Source organism: Ovis canadensis, chromosome 17, assembly GCF_042477335.2.
Source record: "Ovis canadensis isolate MfBH-ARS-UI-01 breed Bighorn chromosome 17, ARS-UI_OviCan_v2, whole genome shotgun sequence".
In the NCBI taxonomy this organism is placed as follows: Eukaryota; Metazoa; Chordata; class Mammalia; order Artiodactyla; family Bovidae; genus Ovis; species Ovis canadensis.
Genome location: NC_091261.1, coordinates 82,691,512 through 82,708,865, shown reverse-complemented (window position 1 = coordinate 82,708,865; position 17,354 = coordinate 82,691,512).

Below are 17,354 nucleotides of genomic sequence, written 5' to 3'. Positions count from 1 at the left end.
TGCCTGCAGCGTTGGGAGCGTAGAGTCTTAACCACTGGACCAGCAGGGAAGTCCCCCCAGTATGTATCCAGTGGTTAACGATCGCCTTGCAGTGCAGGGGACACCGGTTCAATCCCTGATCCACGAAGATCCCACGCGCCGCAGAGAAACAGCCCATGTGCCACAGCTTCCGAAGCCGTGCGCCCTGGAGCCCACGCTCCACAGCAAGGGAAGCCGTTGCAGCGAGAAGCCGTGCTCCACAGCTGGAGAGCAGCCTGAACTCACGGCGACTAGAGAAGGACCTCACACGGCGATGCAGACGCAGAGCAGCCAAAAACGAATGTTTGTATTAAAGGTAAAAACAATATTAAAGCAAGACACCTTTTAAATCTATGTACCTACATGCAACACACACACGTACATATCAATGCGCGCGCACACACGTGCAACATGTACACACGTGTATGTAACATGCACACATGTGTTGCGATGTGTACACGCGTGTGTGTGTACTGTGCGTGCATGCGTGTGTGTGACGTGTACACACGCGTGTATATGTGATGTGCGCACACGTGCAGCGCCCTAGCACGAACATTTGCTTGTCACTGCATTTTCATCGGACAGAGGTTTTGAGTTCTGTGTAGTCAGGTCTATTCAATTTTTTTTCCTTTATCCTTTTCCTTGGCTCGAAGAGGCCCCTCCTTACATCCTTTTTTGGTTATATTTTATATGTACTCTTAAATCCACCCATCTGGGTTGTAAGCGTCCGAGGCGCCACGTCTTTCTTGAACTTCATCCCCCGCTGTTCCACAGACCTGCCTGTCTTCTCTGCTACTGCTGCTCTGTAATTCATAGACAGGAGGACTTGGGTCACATTTTTAGGAGGTTTAAAAAACATTTTTTTTTTAATTTTTCTAAGTGAGCCAGGCAGGAATCATTTTCTCAGAACTTGGCCTCTTCACACCCCTGCAGTTCTCCTTGGGGTTTTGATTATAACTGGCCTGTTTGGAAACAATTAACACAGTTCTACGTGAGATTAGGTCTTCACATCAAAGAACATGGTAGATGACTGTTCATTCAAGTCTGCCTCTAACCATCAGAAAAGGTCTGCAGGGCTTCCCTGGTGGGCCAGGGCAGGGGACGCGGGCTCGGTCCCTGGCCCGGGAGGCCCCAGGTACTGCAGGGCAGCGGAGTCCATCAGCTGCAGCCCCTGAAGCCTGCACACCGCAGCTGCAGCAGCCCCTGAAGCCTGCACACCGCAGCTGCAGCAGCCCCGTCTGCCACGACTAGAGGAAGCGTGAGCACAAAACCAAGACCCAGCGCAGCCAAAACTAGATGGAAGCCAGAAGGAAAAGGAGAAAGCGCTTATCATCGCCTTCATATGCGTTCACATGCGGCTTGTTGAGGTCAGTGTACTTCTGCAGGGTTTGTAAATCAGCCACGTGATGAGACACAGAGGCAACTCTTGCCGGCAGTTTAGTTCAGTCAGTTCAGTCGCTCAGTTGTGTCCGACTCTTTGCGACCCCATGAATCCCAGCACGCCAGGCCTCCCTGTCCATCACCAACACCTGGAGTTCACTCAGACTACGTCCATCGAGTCCGTGATGCCATCCAGCCATCTCATCCTCGGTCGTCCCCTTCTCCTCCTGCCCCCAATCCCTCCCAGCATCAGAGTCTTTTCCAACGAGTCAACTCTTCACATGAGGTGGCCAAAGTACTGGAGCTTCAGCTTTAGCATCATTCCTTCCAAAGAAATCCCAGGGCTGATCTCCTTTAAAATGGACTGGTCGGATCTCCTTGCAGTCCAAGGGACTCTCAAGAGTCTTCTCCAACACCACAGTTCAAACGCATCAATTCTTCGGCGCTCAGCCTTCTACACAGTCCAACTCTCACATCCATACATTACCACAGGAGAAACCATAGCCTTGACTAGACGGACCTTAGTCGGCAAAGTAATTAATCTGCTTTATACTATCTAGGTTGGTCATAACTTTTCTTCCAAGGAGTAAGCGTCTTTTAATTTCATGGCTGCAGTCACCATCTGCAGTGATTCTGGAGCCCCCCAAAATAAAGTCTGACACTGTTTCTACTGTTTCCCCACCTATTTCCCATGAAGTGATGGGACCGGATGCCATGATCTTCGTTTTCTGAATGTTGAGCTTTTTTCACTCTCTTTCACTTTCATCAAGAGGCTTTTTAGCTCCTCTTCACTTTCTGCCATAAGGGTAGTGTCATCTGCATATCTGAGGTGATTGATATTTCTCCCGGCAATCTTGATTCCAGCTTGTGTTTCTTCCAGTCCAGTGTTTCTCATGATGTACTCTGCATATAAGTTAAATAAGCAGGGTGACAATATACAGCCTTGACGTACTCCTTTTCCTATTTGGAACCAGTCTGTTGTTCCATGTCCAGTTCTAACTGTTGCTTCCTGACCTGCATACAGATTTCTCAAGAGGCAGGTTAGGTGGTCTGATATTCCCATCTCTTTCAGAATTTTCCACAGTTTATTGTGATCCACACAGTCAAAGGCTTTGGCATAGTCAATAAAGCAGAAATAGATGTTTTTCTGGAATTCTCTTGCCTTTTCAGTGATCCAGAGGATGTTGGCAATTTGATCTCTGGTTCCTCTGCCTTTTCTAAAACCAGCTTGAACATCTGGAAGTTCATGGTTCACGTATTGCTGAAGTCTGGCTTGGAGAATTTTGAGCATTACTTTACTAGCGTGTGAGATGAGTGCAATTGTGTGGTAGTTTGAGCATTCTTTGGCATTGCCTTTCTTTGGGATTGGAACGAAAACTGACCTTTTCCAGTCCTGTGGCCGCTGCTGAGTTTTCCAAATTTGCTGGCATATTGAGTGCAGCACTTTCACAGCATCATCTTTCAGGATTTGAAACAGCTCAACTGGAATTCCATCACCTCCACTAGCTTTGTTCATAGTGATGCTTTCTAAGGCCCACTTGACTTCACATTCCAGGATGTCTGGCTCTAGATGAGTGATCACACCATCGTGATTATCTGGGTCGTGAAGATCTTTTTTGTACAGTTCTTCTGTGTATTTTTGCCACCTCTTCTTAATATCTTCTGCTTCTGTTAGGTCCGGACCATTTCTGTCCTTTATCGAGCCCATCTTTGCATGAAATGTTCCCTTGGTATCTCTAATTTTCTTGAAGAGATCTCTAGTCTTTCCCTTTCTGTAGTTTTCCTCTATTTGTTTGCCTTGATCGCTGAGGAAGGCTTTCTTATCTCTTCTTGCTATTCTTTGGAACTCTGCATTCACATGCTTATATCTTTGCTTTTCTTCTTGGCTTTTCACCTCTCTCCTTTCCACAGCTATTTGTCAGGCCTCCCCAGACAGCCATTTTGCGTTTTTGCATTTCTTTTCCGTGGGGACGGTCTTGATCCCTGTCTCCTGTACAATGTCACGAACCTCATTCCATAGTTCATCAGGCACTCTATCTCTCAGATCTAGGCCCTTAAATCTATTTCTCACTTCCACTGCATAATCATAAGGGATTTGATTTAGGTCATACCTGAATGGTCTAGCGGTTTTCCCTACTGTCTTCAATTTAAGTCTGAATTTGGTAATAAGGAGTTCATGATCTGAGCCACAGTCAGCTCCCGGTCTTGTTTTTGTTGACTGTATAGAGCTTCTCCATCTTTGGCTGCAATGAATATAATCAATCTGATTTTGGTGTTGACCATGTGGTGATGTCCATGTGTAGAGTCTTCTCTTGTGTTGTTGGAAGAGGGTGTTTGCTATGACCAGTGCGTTCTCTTGGCAAAACTCTATTAGTCTTTGCCCTGCTTCATTCCGCATTCCAAGGCCAAATTTGCCTGTTACCCCAGGTGTTTCTTGACTTCCTACTTTTGCATTCCAGTCCCGTATAATGAAAAGGACATCTTTTTTGGGTGTTAGTTCTAAAACGTCTTGTAGGTCTTCATAAAACTGTTCAACTTCAGCTTCTTCAGCGTTACTGTTTGGGGCATAGACTTGGATAACTGTGATATTGAATGGTTCACCTTGGAGATGAACAGAGATCATTCTGTCATTTCTGAGATTGCATCCAAGTACTGCATTTCAGACTCTTTTGTTGACCATGATGGCTACTCCATTTCTTCTGAGGGATTCCTGCCCGCAGTAGTAGATATAAAGGTCATCTGAGTTAAATTCACCCATTCCAGTCCATTTTAGTTCCCTGATTCCTGGAATGTCGACGTTCACCCTTGCCATCTCTTGTTTGACCACTTCCAATTTGCCTTGATTCATGGACCTGCATTCCAGGTTCCTACGCAGTATTGCTCTTTACAGCATGGGACCTTGCTTCTATCACCAGTCACATCCACAGCTGGGTATTGTTTTTGCTTTGGCTCCATCCCTTCATTCTTTCTGGAGTTACTTCTCCACTGATCTCCAGTAGCATATTGGGCACCTACTGACCTGGGGAGTTCCTCCTTTGGTATCCTCTCATGTTGCCTTTTCCTACTGTTCATGGGGTTCTCAAGGCAAGAATACTGAAGTGGTTTGCCATTCCCTTCTCCAGTGGACCACATTCTGTCAGGCCTCTCCACCATGACCCGCCCGTAAGATGGTAGGTGTTGCAAGAGGGCATCAGCGGGCAGACACACTGAAACCATACTTGCAGAAAACTAGTCAATCTAATCACACTAGGACCACAGCCTTGTGTAACTCAGTGAAACCCAGCCATGCCTGCAGTTACCCCTTTGTGCATTTCACACCAAGCAGATTTGCTGGGTCATTCCAGAAAGTCTCTAACGTGTTATTGGTTTATCCTGTTTTCTAGGTGAAATCATTACTTGGAAATAAAAAGCCTGCCTATCCTTTTTATCCTTTTTATCCTTTAAAAAGCCCACACTGGCCAGCACTTCAGGGCAACACGGAGCTGGTAGCAGCGGTCACCTGTGGCAGACTCTGTGGACTCAGGACGTGCCCCCCTCGACACTTCAGCCTCTAAAATGGGTGCCCCTGCGGCAGCCACGTGGCCCGGGTCTGACGACCACGTCTGCTGGAGGTTTGGGGACAGTGTTGGCTTTCTTGGTAGGAGACCCTGCCCCTTCCTCTCCCCGGAACTCAGGTGCAATCTTGGAGGCGTGGCACCCATTTTGCAACCGAGAGACAATTGAGGACAAAAGCCACACATCGTGGAGACAAATGAGAGGATCCTGGGCCTTGGATGGAGTTTGAGCAGCTATTTTCACTGCCGACATTCAACTTGCTGAGTTCTTACTATGAGCTTTCAGCTGTTTTCCTCAGATCGGTCCTTCCCACAGCTGTATTCCTCACCAGTACAGCTTCTGGGTCTGTGACCAAACCAGGTGTGGTCTTGCCCCATGCACAGCAAACCAGAATCCTGAGACGCCCAGTCTTGCAGCCAAGCAAGGAGAGCTAGTCCCAGACGCGCCTTTCCCCCAGCTCAGCTCAAATGAGACACAGCGGACTCCAAGGTCCTAGAAAACAAGGTGGGCAAATCCCTCAAAGTCCGCCTCCTGGGGGACAAGCATGTTCTGAAAGGCCCTGAGGGGCTTCCCAGGCGGCCCAGTGGCCCGCACTCCACACTCCCGGCGCAGTGGCACGGGGTCACTCTCTGGTCAAGGAACTGAGGGCCCCCATTCCGTGAGGCCTGACCAAGAAGAGTTTCTTTTCTCAAGCAGAAAAGAAACAAGAAGAGAAACGATTCTGTTCAGCGATGGCAGGGGAATGAATCTGACCCATCGCCCCCAGGCTCAGCCCCCCACCCCGCCCCCTCTTCTCTGTCTCTCAGTGCTGAGCATGACACGTGACGGCCGCTCCATCTGCTTCCTCTGACAGGGGCATAGACTCAACAGGGGCTGAGAATCAGCTCGCTTAGCACTCACCTGAGGATTTCAAGTTAACATGTTGACCCCAATAAACGTACCACCCACAGGCCAGCTGCTAAGGCATTCATAGGCCCCAGACCATAGACAAAGTGTGCCACAGGGCACACGGCGAAAGCCAGACATATGGTTAAATTTTTTTAAAAAAATTATTTTTTAAAAATTTTTACTGAAGTTTAGTTAGACTCTGATACATAGGGGTTCATCTAGCATACGTCATGCAGTTATTTAATTTTATCAGAGGACAGGAGGAGAGAACCAAATTTCAGCTTCATCAGGGGAAAAGGGGACAGGCGATCCATCTAATCTTATATGTTACATCTGAGGAGGTTAGGGATGGTGGAAAAATGCATGATCAAATGCAGGCAGAGGTTCCACTGATAAATTCAACAGCTAGAGAGATGACCTGCTTTTGCCAACGTCTGAGAAATCCTAACCATTGAACTGTTTTCCCAAGCTGGGGGTTAAAAACAAAGGAAACATTAAACAGGAAAGGATAGTCTTTCTGGCACCTGAGCGAGGTTTGTGAATTGCGTTTTGGAAGAGCCGGACGCCCCGTGCTGCGCATAGTCACTCGGCGTGTCCGCCTCTTTGCGACCCCCTGGACTGCAGCCCCCCAGGCTCCTCGGTCCATGGGAGTCTCCAGGCAAGAACACCGGAGCAGGCTGCTATGCCCTCCTCCAGGGGATCTTCCAGACCCAGCTCTCCCACGTTACAGGCGAACTCTTTACCGTCTGAGCCCCAAGGGAAGCCCGAGAATACCGGAGCGGGTAGCCTATCCCTTCTCCAGGGGAACTTCCCGACCCAGGCAGGGAACCCGGGTCTCCTGCCCGGCAGGCGGGTTCTCTACCAGCTGAGGCACCAGGGAAGCCCGGATGCAGATGGTGCGATACTGCAAACAGGAAGCGCTGAGGACGCCACACAAAACCACTGGGACCGATCAGTGAATTCAGCGAGGCAGCGGGATCAAGATTAACACTCGGAAACGGACCGCACTTCTTTATACTAAACATGAAATATCAGAAGGTAATGCAAAAAAAAGAAACAACAAAAAAAAAAACCCAACCCTCTTAAAATCACACCAAAAGAACACTTCGAATGTTAGGGATGAGCCTGACCAAGGAGGCGAAGGAGGCTCTCGGGAGGGGCTCCGAGGACCCTGGGCAGGGAGCACGCGGCTGCCTCCCCGCATCCCAGGCCTCCTCGTGGAAGCCACCAGACCAGACCAGCCGCTCGCTCTCCGAGGCGGGAGGCGGCCCCGGCGCCCCTGCTGCGCCTTTGCCCTCCTTGGGCCTGAGTCCCTGAGCGCCCTCTCGGCACAACAGGCAGGAGCAGGACGCGGACGCCCTCACCGTGCTCCCGGCCGCTGCAAGTGTGCTCCTGGAGCCCTGGGTTACTTGCTTCCCCAAATCTAAACAAGTATGGGTGAAAGTCGCTCCAACTCTTTGCAACCCCAGGGATTCAGTCCATGGATTCTCCAGGACAGAATACTGGGGTGGGTAGCCTTTCCCTTCTTCAGGGGATCTTCCCAACCCAGGGGTTGAACCCAGGTCTCCCGCATTGCAGGCAGATTCTTTACCAGCTGAGCCACAAGGGAAGTCCAAGAATACTGGAGTGGGTAGCCTATACCTTCTCCAGTACTGAAACCAGACTGATTATATACTTTGCAGCCGAAGATGGAGAAGCTCCATAGAGTCAGCAAAAGCAAGACCCGGAGCTGACTGTGGCTCAGATCATCAGCTCCCTATTGCAATGTTCAGGCTCAACTTGAAGAAAGCAGGTTAAGCCACTAGACCATTCAGGTCTGACCTAAATCAGACCCCTCATGATTATACAGTGGAGTGGCAAATAGATTCAGGGGCCTAGGTCTGATAGGCAGAGTGCCTGAAGAACTATGGACGGAGGTTCGCGACATTGTTCAGGAGATGGCGACCAAAACCATGCCCAAGAGAAAGAAATCCAAGAAGGCGAGGTGGCTGAGGAGGCCTTGCAAACAGCTGAGAAAAGAAGACAGGCAAAGGCGAAAAGCGAAGACATACTCATCTGAATGCAGAGTTCCAGAGAACAGCAAGGAGAGATAAGACAGCCTTCCTCAGCGATCAGTGCCAAGAGATAGAGGCAAGCAACAGAATGGGGAAGACTGGAGATCTCTTCAGGAAAACTGGAGACGCCAAGGGAGCATTTCATGCAACGATAGGAACAGAAAGGACAGAAATGGTCTGGACCCAACAGAAGCAGAAGAGATTAAGAAGAGGTGGCAAGAATACACAGAAGAACTGTACAGAAAAGATCTTCACGACCCAGATAATCACGATGGTGTGGTCACTCACCTAGAGCCAGACATTCTGGAATGTGAAGTCAAGTGGGCCTTAGAAAGCATCACTACAAACAAAGCTGGTGGAGGTGATGGAATTCCAGTGGAGCTGTTTCAAATCCTGAAAGATGATGCTGTGAAAGTGCTGCACTCAATATGCCAGCAAATTTGGAAAACTCAGCCGTGGCCACAGGACTGGAAAAGGTCAGTTTTCATTCCAGTCCCAAAGAAGGGCAATGTCAAAGAATGTTCAAATTACCGCACAATTGCAGTCATTTCCCGTGTTAGCAAGATTATGCTGAAAATCCTTCAAGCCAGGCTTCAGTAGTAAGTGAACCAAGAACTTTCAGATGGACAAGTTGGATTTAGAAAAGGCAGAGAAACCAGAGATCAAATTGCCAACATCTGCTGGATCACAGAAAAAGCAAGAGTTCCAGAAAAACATCTGCTTCTGCTCCACCGACATCGCTAAAGCCCTCGACTGTGTGGATCACAGCAAACTGCGGAATACTCTTACAGAGCTGGGGACACCCGACCACCTGACCTTCCTTCTGAGAAATCTGTATGCAGGCCAAGCAGCAGCAGTTCCAGCTGGACATGGAACAACAGACTGGTTCAAAATTGGGAAAACGGTATGAAAGGCTGTATACCGTGACCCCGCTTATTTAACTTACATGCAGAGCGCATCATGCGAAAAGCGTGCCGGGTGAAGCCCACGGTGGAGTTAAAATTGCCAGGAAAACTGTCGACAGTCTCAGATGATAGAGGCTGATGGCGCGTTTTGCAGATGATAACTCTATTGGAAGAAAGCCAAGAGGAACTGAAGAGCCTCTTGATGAAGGTGAAAAAGGAGAGTGAAAAAGCTGGCTTACAACTCAACATTCAGAAACCGAAGATCATGGTATCTGGTCCCATCACTTCATGGCTAACAGATGGGGAAAAAGTGGGAACAGTGACTGATTTTATTTTCCTGGGCTCCAAAATCAATGCAGACAGTGACTGCAGCCATGAAATTAAAAGACGCTTGGAAGAAAAGTTATGAGAAGCTTGACAGAATAAGAAAAAGCGGAGACGTCAACTTGCCAACAAAGGTCTGTTCAGTCAAAGCTGTGGTTTCCCATTCGTCACGTATGGATGTGAGAGCTAGATCCCACAGAGCCCCAAGGGTTAGGGTAAGGCTCTATGTCAAAGAGCTGATGCTTTTAACTGCGGTGCTGGAGAAGATTCTTGAGAGTCCCTTGGACAGCAAGGAGATCAAACCAGTCCATCTGAAAAGAAGTCAGTCCTGAATATTCATTGGAAGGACTGATGCTGAAGCTCCAGTACTTTGGCCACCTGATGCGAAGAGCTGACTCATAGGACGCTTTCCCTGATGCTGGGAAAGATTGAAGGCAGGAGAAGCAGGGGACGACAGAGGATGAGATGGCTGAATGACATCACCGACTCAGTGGACATGGGTTTGAGAAAACTCAAGGAGATAGTGAAGGACAGGGAAGCCTGGCGTGCTGCAGCCCATGGGGTCCAGAGAGGCAGACAGGACTGGGCGACTGAGCAACCCAAAGAAATCTTCAGATTTAGTTTGATCCCCATCAAATTTCCCATGAAAATTTCACGGAACAAGGATAACCGAAACTCCATATGAAACCATCTAAGACCAAGGATTGCCTAAGCAAGTCTCAGGGGGAAACAAAACCAAAGCGGGGTCCATAACCCTCGAAAATCTCGGATAGCAGTACAAAGCTGATCCAAGCAGCGCGGCAGCCGCACGAAGACAGACACGCCCATCAGCAGAGCAGAGAGCCCAGATCAACCCACACATCCACGAGCGACTAACTTTCAGCAAAGGAGGCCGGAATATAGGACGGGAAAATGACTGTCCGTTCAGCAAGTGATGCTGGGAAAGTTGGCAGCTGCGTGGAAATCAAACACACCCTTCCACCAGGCACAAAAATGAGCTCAAATAACTTAAAGACTTAACCGTAGCCATGACGCTATTAAACTCCTAGAAGAGAGCATGGGCAAAACATTCTCGGACATAAATCATAGCAATGTTCTCTTAGGTCAGGGTCTCCCAAGGCAACAGAGATAATAACAAAAGTAAAAATAAATAAACGGGACCTAATCAAAGACACAAGCTTTTGCACAGCAAAGGAACTCATAAACAAGATGAAAAGAAAACATGCGGACTGGGAGAAAACATTTGCAAATGATGAGACTGGCAAGGGCTTAATCTCCAAAAGATATAAATGGCTCATACAACTCAGGAGCAACAACAGAAAACCAGACAACCCGATCGAAAAATGGGCAGAAGGCCTAAATGGACATTTCTTCAAAGAAGACCTACAGATGGCCAACAGGCAGATGAACTATTAGAGAAAAGCAAATCGAAACTGCGATGAAGCGTCGCCTCCCGCCAGTCAGAATGGCCATCGTTAAATGGTCCACAAATAACAAGTGCTGGGGAGCATGCGGAGAAAAGGGAACCCTCCTACATGGTTGGCGGGAAGCACGCTGGTGCAGCCACCGTGGAAAATAGTATGGAGGGTCCTCAAAAAAAAAAAAAAAAGAGTTGCCCTAGGATCTAGCAATCCCAATCCTGGCATATACCCAGACAAAACCCTAACTCAAAACTACGCACGCACCCCGAAAGACACACGCAGCACTGTTTACAATAGAAAGACACAGACGCAACCGAAACGTTCCTCAGCGGAGGGCTGGGCAGGGAGGGCGTGGCGCTCACCCTGCGGGATGCGCTGAGGCGCGCGAGACTGAAGGTTGTCAGTCGTGTCCAGCTCCCTGCGGCCCCCATGGACTACACCGTCCGTGGGACTCTCCAGGCCTGAGTTCTGCAGGGGGTAGCCGTTCCCTTCTCCAGGGGATCTTCCCAACCCAGGGATCTGACCCAGGTCTCCCGCATTTCAGGCGGATTGTTTACCAGCTGAGCCACAAGGAAAGCCCATGAAAAAGAATGAAATAATAGGAATTCTCCAGCAGCCCAGTGGTTAGGGCTTGACAGTCCCACAGCTCGGGGCCTGGGCTTCATCCTTGGTCAGGGAACTAAGCTCCTGCATGTCATGTGGCAAACCCAAAGGACAGAAAAAAAAAAAAGAACGGTATTTGCAGGAACACATGTGCAGCTCACCTGGAGCCAGACATCCTGGACCGTGAAGTCAAGGGGGCCTTGGAAAGCATCCCTACGAACAAAGCTAGTGGAGGTGAGGGCATTCCAGTTGAGCTCTTTCAAATCCTGAAAGATGATGCTGTGAAAGTGCTGCACTCAATATGCCAGCAAGTTTGGAAAGCTTAGCAGTGGCCACAGGACTGGAAAAGGTCAGTCTTCATTCCAATCCCAAAGAAAGGCAATGCTAAAGAATGCTCAAACTACCGCGCAATTGCACTCATCTCATGCGCTAGTAAAGTCATGCTCAAAATTCTCCAAGCCCAGGCTTCAGCAATACGTAAACCATGAACTTCCTGATGTTCAAGCTGGATTTAGAAAAGGCAGAGGAACCAGAGATCAAATTGCCAACATCCGCTGGATCATGGAAAAAGCAAGAGAGTTCCAGAAAAACATCTATTTCTGCTTGATTGACTATGCCAAAGCCTTTGACTGTGTGGATCACAATAAACTGGAAAATTCGGAGAGACGGGAATACCAGACCACCTGACCTGCCTCTTGGGAAACCTGTATGCAGGTTCAGTGGCTGTGGCGGCCGGGCTTAGTTGTCCCGAGGCTGGTGGAATCTTCCCACCCATGTCCCCTGCATTGGCAGGCACACTCCTGACCGCTGAACCACCAGGGAAGGCCAGCTTGTGTGGCCTAACTCTTGGATCCAGGTCTCCCCATTTGAAAGCAGACAATACTTGGGATTCAACCCTCATGTTATGCAAAAAACAAAGACCTCCTTCAGATCCAGTACAGTAGCAAGTAGAGTGTCTGACTCAGGGATTGTTCATTGTTGCTGTTTCAGCGGCTAAGTCGTGTCTGAGTCTGCGACCCCATGGACGACAGCCCGCCAGACTCCCATAGGATTTCCCAGGCAGGAATACTGGAGTGGGTTGCCGTGCCCTCCTCCAGGGGATCTTTCCGACCCAGGGATCGAATCTGTATCATTGAGGCAGGTTCTTTACTGCTGAGCCACTAGGGAAGTCCAAATTCACCCAGAAGCGTCTTCCAAACCCCAGTCCCCCAAACCAAACCATCTCTTCGCTGCAAACAAAACTAAGCAAGCAAGGTCTCAGCACCCGCCGAGCAAGCCCGGGGCAGTCCCGGACCAAAGGCGCCAGGCCGGCGCCCAGACTCGGCCACAGCCTCTCGGTACTGGCCTCGGATGAGCCTCAGCAGAAGGCCCATCTGGACTCACCTCTCCGCCGGCCGCTTTAGCTCCCTGGAAGCTGAGCTGCCGAGTTTTGCCGCAACGAGGAGAACCAGCCACAGAGCTGCCTCCCCGAAGGCTGGGCCAGGGCGCCTGCAGGGCGAAGGCCGGGCCGGGGCGCCTGCAGCGCGAAGGCCGGGCCGGGGCGCCTGCAGCGCGAAGGCTGGGGCACAGTCTTGGCTGGGGCACGTGGGGCCGGCTGTGGGGGATGGGCAGGCGCAGCTGGAGGGCGGGGGGGGGTGGGGCAGGGGTCCCAGCTGGGCTCAACCAGCTCAGCTCAAACTAGACGCGGCGGACTCCAGATGCCCAGAGCTCAGCTCAAACTAGACGCGGCTGACTCCAGATGCCTATAAAACAATCGGGCAAACTCCTCGTTCAGGAGTGGCACCTGGAGGACCCTCACGTCTTAAGCCCACGTGGCTCTGCGTTGGCCGGTGGGATGAACTTGGCTGATTACCCATGGGCTCAGGTCTCCATCCCGACTTGAGTGTGACAGCTGATACTTCAGTATCGGGCGAAATGCCGACCGTTGGCCAAGACTGACTTTCAGCCTGCTAATGAACTATCTCTGGGCGTCCCTGGTGGCTCGGCGGTAAAGAACTCGCCTGCCACTGCAGCAGGGCCAATGCAGGGATCGCAGGTTCCATCCCTGGTCCAGGAAGATGCACATGCTGTGGAGCAACCAAGCGCGGGCGCCGTAAGTGCCGAGCCTGCCCAGAGCCTGAGCTTCTCAGCAAGAGACGCCACCGCAGCAACAGGCAGTTGGGGAAGGGCCGGCGCAGCAGCCCACCACCGCCGAGAATAAGAAAGACACGTCTGAAAACGCACGAGAACCCACAACTGTCTCGATAGAATTTAAAAGATTAATAAGTCAATAAACTACCTGTATGAGCCTAGTTTGCTAAGTCTCTGGAAAATCGCTGCTGAGGGCCAAACTGAACAAACCCCTCTGCAGCCCCAGAAATGGCTGCGGGTTTGTTTCCTTGTGGAGATGCAGCTGGACTGTGGATAGGTTTCCAGTCACCCCATCGTCTTTGTGTTTCTGGGATAAACCCCGTTCGGCAGCGGTGCACTAACATTTAGGGTGTGTGGACTGGGGGTGCCGCCAGCCGGGCTGCCCAGCAGTGAGCCCCAGACGTCACTCTGGCTTTGCGGGGAAATAACCGCTGAGACGGGGCCTTGGTCCAGAGTGGGAGGGGCCTGAGCTCAGCTTCCCCTGCAGGGCCAGCCTCCTGCTCACTCAAAAACAGAACAAGAAATGAAGAATGAAGTGGGCTGGGGGCCGGGACGGAGCCCATGAGGACCCCCTAATATTTGCATCGGATTTCCAGGTGATGAGTCCCGTTCTGAATTATTAAAATGACAGACACATTACTTCTGTAATTGGCACAAAAAGCGATCTCCAAAGTGAATGATAAACCGCAGGGGCCGTAGGTTTCCCCATGGCGCTGCTCAGGAGTGACAATCTCCTTCCTTCGTATCCAGAGCCGGGAGTGACGGACCGTGGGGAGGGCAGCGGCCAGGCCACCTCCACGCGCTCCTTGAGAGCCGGAAGGTGACAGGCGGGCAGCGGGCCTGTCCCGGGAGTGCAGGGCCCCTTCCTGGGCCTGAGATGAGCCACGGCATCTGGGTGCTAGTCAGGGTCAGAGCAAGGCGGGGAGAGTGTGCGCTCAGGCTGGGAGTGGGCAGCTGGGGCCAGGGCGCCGTGTCGCGAGGCGGCTGTGGCCGACAGGTGTGTCCCCTCGCTCCAGCGCCGTGGCACAGAAAGTGGCCTGCCCTCACTCAGTGGCTGCTTCGGGGCGGGATGGCAACTATGAGACAGCTGGCAGGGTCCAAGCGCTCTCCACTGTGCTGAGCTCCTGGCGTTGGGCGGCAGGGGTGGGCCAGTCAACCTTTGTTTATGAAAACGTGCCTCCAGCCAGATTTGGGCCCTGGGCTGCTGCTGGCCAATTCCTCCTGCGGATCATAGAGAAGGAGAGGTATGGCAGGTGAATAGGATGGGGACCAGGCCCATGGCTCTCGGCAGACACGGAGGCCCCAGGTGACCGGGAATTACTGGGAAACACCTACGACCTGGTTCCCTCAGCCCAAAGCACCAAAGCCTCCCACCAAGGAAAGCCCCCAGGTCAGAATGTCCCTGGCTGCCCCCACCTGGTGTGGGCACATTGCGGCCTGGGCTTCCCCAGTGCTAAGAGCTTGGAAGGAAAGAGGTCACCAGATTCTTCCAGGGTCTGGCTCCCTCTCCTCTGAGATTGCCCACTATCAAGACGGGTGCTTTGATTGGAATAAAATAAAGCTTTGCTCCTTAGTTCTGGCCTAAGACCCTGCAGAGTTCCTGAGCCATGCAAATTGTTACTATGGCCCCAAATTCATTCAAACAGGGACTTGGAGGCAGAGATCCGTTACACCAGATGTGAAGAGAAGGGGTGATGATCCCCCCTCTTTCTCTAGTGAACAGTCCACTGCGGCCTAGGTTTCAACCGAGAAAGGATGAATGGCATCTTGTGGTGAACTGCTGTGACCTGAGCCAGCGCCAGCAGGCCTGTCCCAACAGCCGTAGTGGCCCCAGCAGGCAGTGATCCACTGGCCAGAATTCTGTTGTGACTGTTGCCCTAATATATCCCACAGAGGCCTCGTTCCTGCAGCCACCAGCCTCCACTCACAGTCACACTTGTTTCATACAGTAATTATGATAAAATACAGAAAGCTGTGACATCACTTTGCCGACAAAGCTCTGTATAGTCAAAGCTATGGTTTTCCTAGGAGTCATGTACGGATGTGAGAGTTGGACCACAAACACTGACCGCTGAAGAATTGATGCTTTTGAACTGTGGTGTTGGAGAAGACTCTTGAGTCCCTTAGACTGCAAGGAGATCAGTCAACCCTGAATATTCATTGGAAGGACTAATGCTGAAACTGAAGATCCAATATTTTGGCCATCTGATGCAAAGAGCCAACTCATTAGAAAAGACTCTGATGCTGGGAAAGATTGAGGGCAGGAGGAGAAGGGGACGAAAGGGGATGAAATGGTTGGATGGCATCACCGACTTGATGGACATGAGTTTGAGCAAGTACCGGGAGTTGGTGATGGACAGGGAGGCCTAGCGTGCTGCAGTCCATGGGATCGCAAAGAGTCAGACACAACTGAGGGACTCAATCAGCAACAGATAACACCAATTTCACTGAGGTGTGTTTTTTTTTTTTCCTTCTTCTATTTTTTTTCTACATGGCTCGCAGGATCTTAGTTCCCTCACCAGGGATCAGGGTGGAATCTGCCTCCCCTGCATTGGCAGGCGGATTCTTAACCACTGGACCAACAGGGTTTTTTTAAGCTACAAAAATTCCGCAGTTGGTTGCAAGGGGCAGCTCACTCCCTGCCTCCCTCCCTCCGGCGATACCTGGAGGGCAGAGTGGGTGGACGCCCGGGGCACGCGGCGGGCTGCCGCCTCCGCCTGTGCGGGTGGACGCGGTCCCCATGAGCTCTCGGGGGATTTTACCAAACCCGCGACTGTGCAGGCCCCGCCCCCGGTCCGGTCGGCCTCGGGCCCCGCCCCCGCCTCAGGCCCCGCCCCGGGTGCTGCCGAGGCCCCCCCCCCCGCTAGATGGCGCCACCGCCTCGCGGGCGCGCGTCCCGGCGCGGACCCCGCCCTCGCGCGCGCCCACGGGTCCGCGGGCCGCAGGGCGGCGTCTCCGAGACCCCCTCCCCGGCCCCTGCCCCCAGCACCCCGCCCCCGGGAAGGCGCGTCAGACGAGCCGACGCCGCGGCCTCCCGCGGGAGGTGCGCGAGGGACACGCGAGCGAACGCGCGGGCAGGGGCGCAGCGAGCGCCGGGGCCCGGAGCCGGCCTAGCTCGGCCACCTTCCGGAAAAGGCGCGACTGTGGGGGCAGAAAATGAGCGGTGGTCTCCCGGGGAGACAGGGAGGGCTGGAGAGCGGGAGAAGGAAGGGTTTCAGGGCAGAGAGACTGCTCCGGACCGTGCTGCAGCGGCGGACACGAGCCACCGCGCCTTCGCCCATAGCGTGTGCATCAGCGACCCCGCTGGGAACCGTGGGCGCTGCGGGGTGCTGGCCCGTCACCGCAGGCCCGCCAGCTGTCACAAATGTCCCGCTTGGAGGGAAGATTTTGATAATCAGGGTCACGGGGGAGGAGATATATGGGAACTCTCTGTCCCTTCTACTTAATTTTGCTGTGAACCTAAAACTGCTCTAAAAAAACAAAAAAACTATTTTTTTAGAAAAGTAATTCAAGGTGAGGAGGAAAAAAACTCTGAATAATGGGTCAAGGGAATATGAAGTGGGTCCTGGCTTAATGAAAGCTGTAGGATGAAGGCCAAGCTTTGTCTTTCTGTTAAACCAGGTTCTACAAAGTAGCTTTGACTTTGCAACACACGCAGCGGGACTCTGGGGTCTAACCCAGCAGGGGCACTCTGCCGCCCACTGCACCCCCACAGTCATTACCCAACCCAGTCATGTGTTTCCAAGGCACCCAGACCACCAGCTACGTCAGGCCCAGTATTCAGCCCAGCGTCACAGCTCACCCGGTGAGGCCCTGACCTCCTGACTTCTTTTTTTTGATGTGGTAAAAGACACATAGCATTAACTTTACCACCTTAACCCTTTTCAAGTGCATAGCTCAGAAATATTAAGTACACTGACATGGTTGTGCAGCCGTCACCACCAGCCATCCTGGTAACCCTTTTCATCTTGTAAAACTGAAACTCCGTCCCCACTAAACACTGACTGCCCACCCCCTCCCCCAGCCCTTGGCCCCCACTTTCTGTCCCTCTGTGAATCTATTGTAAACACTTCACG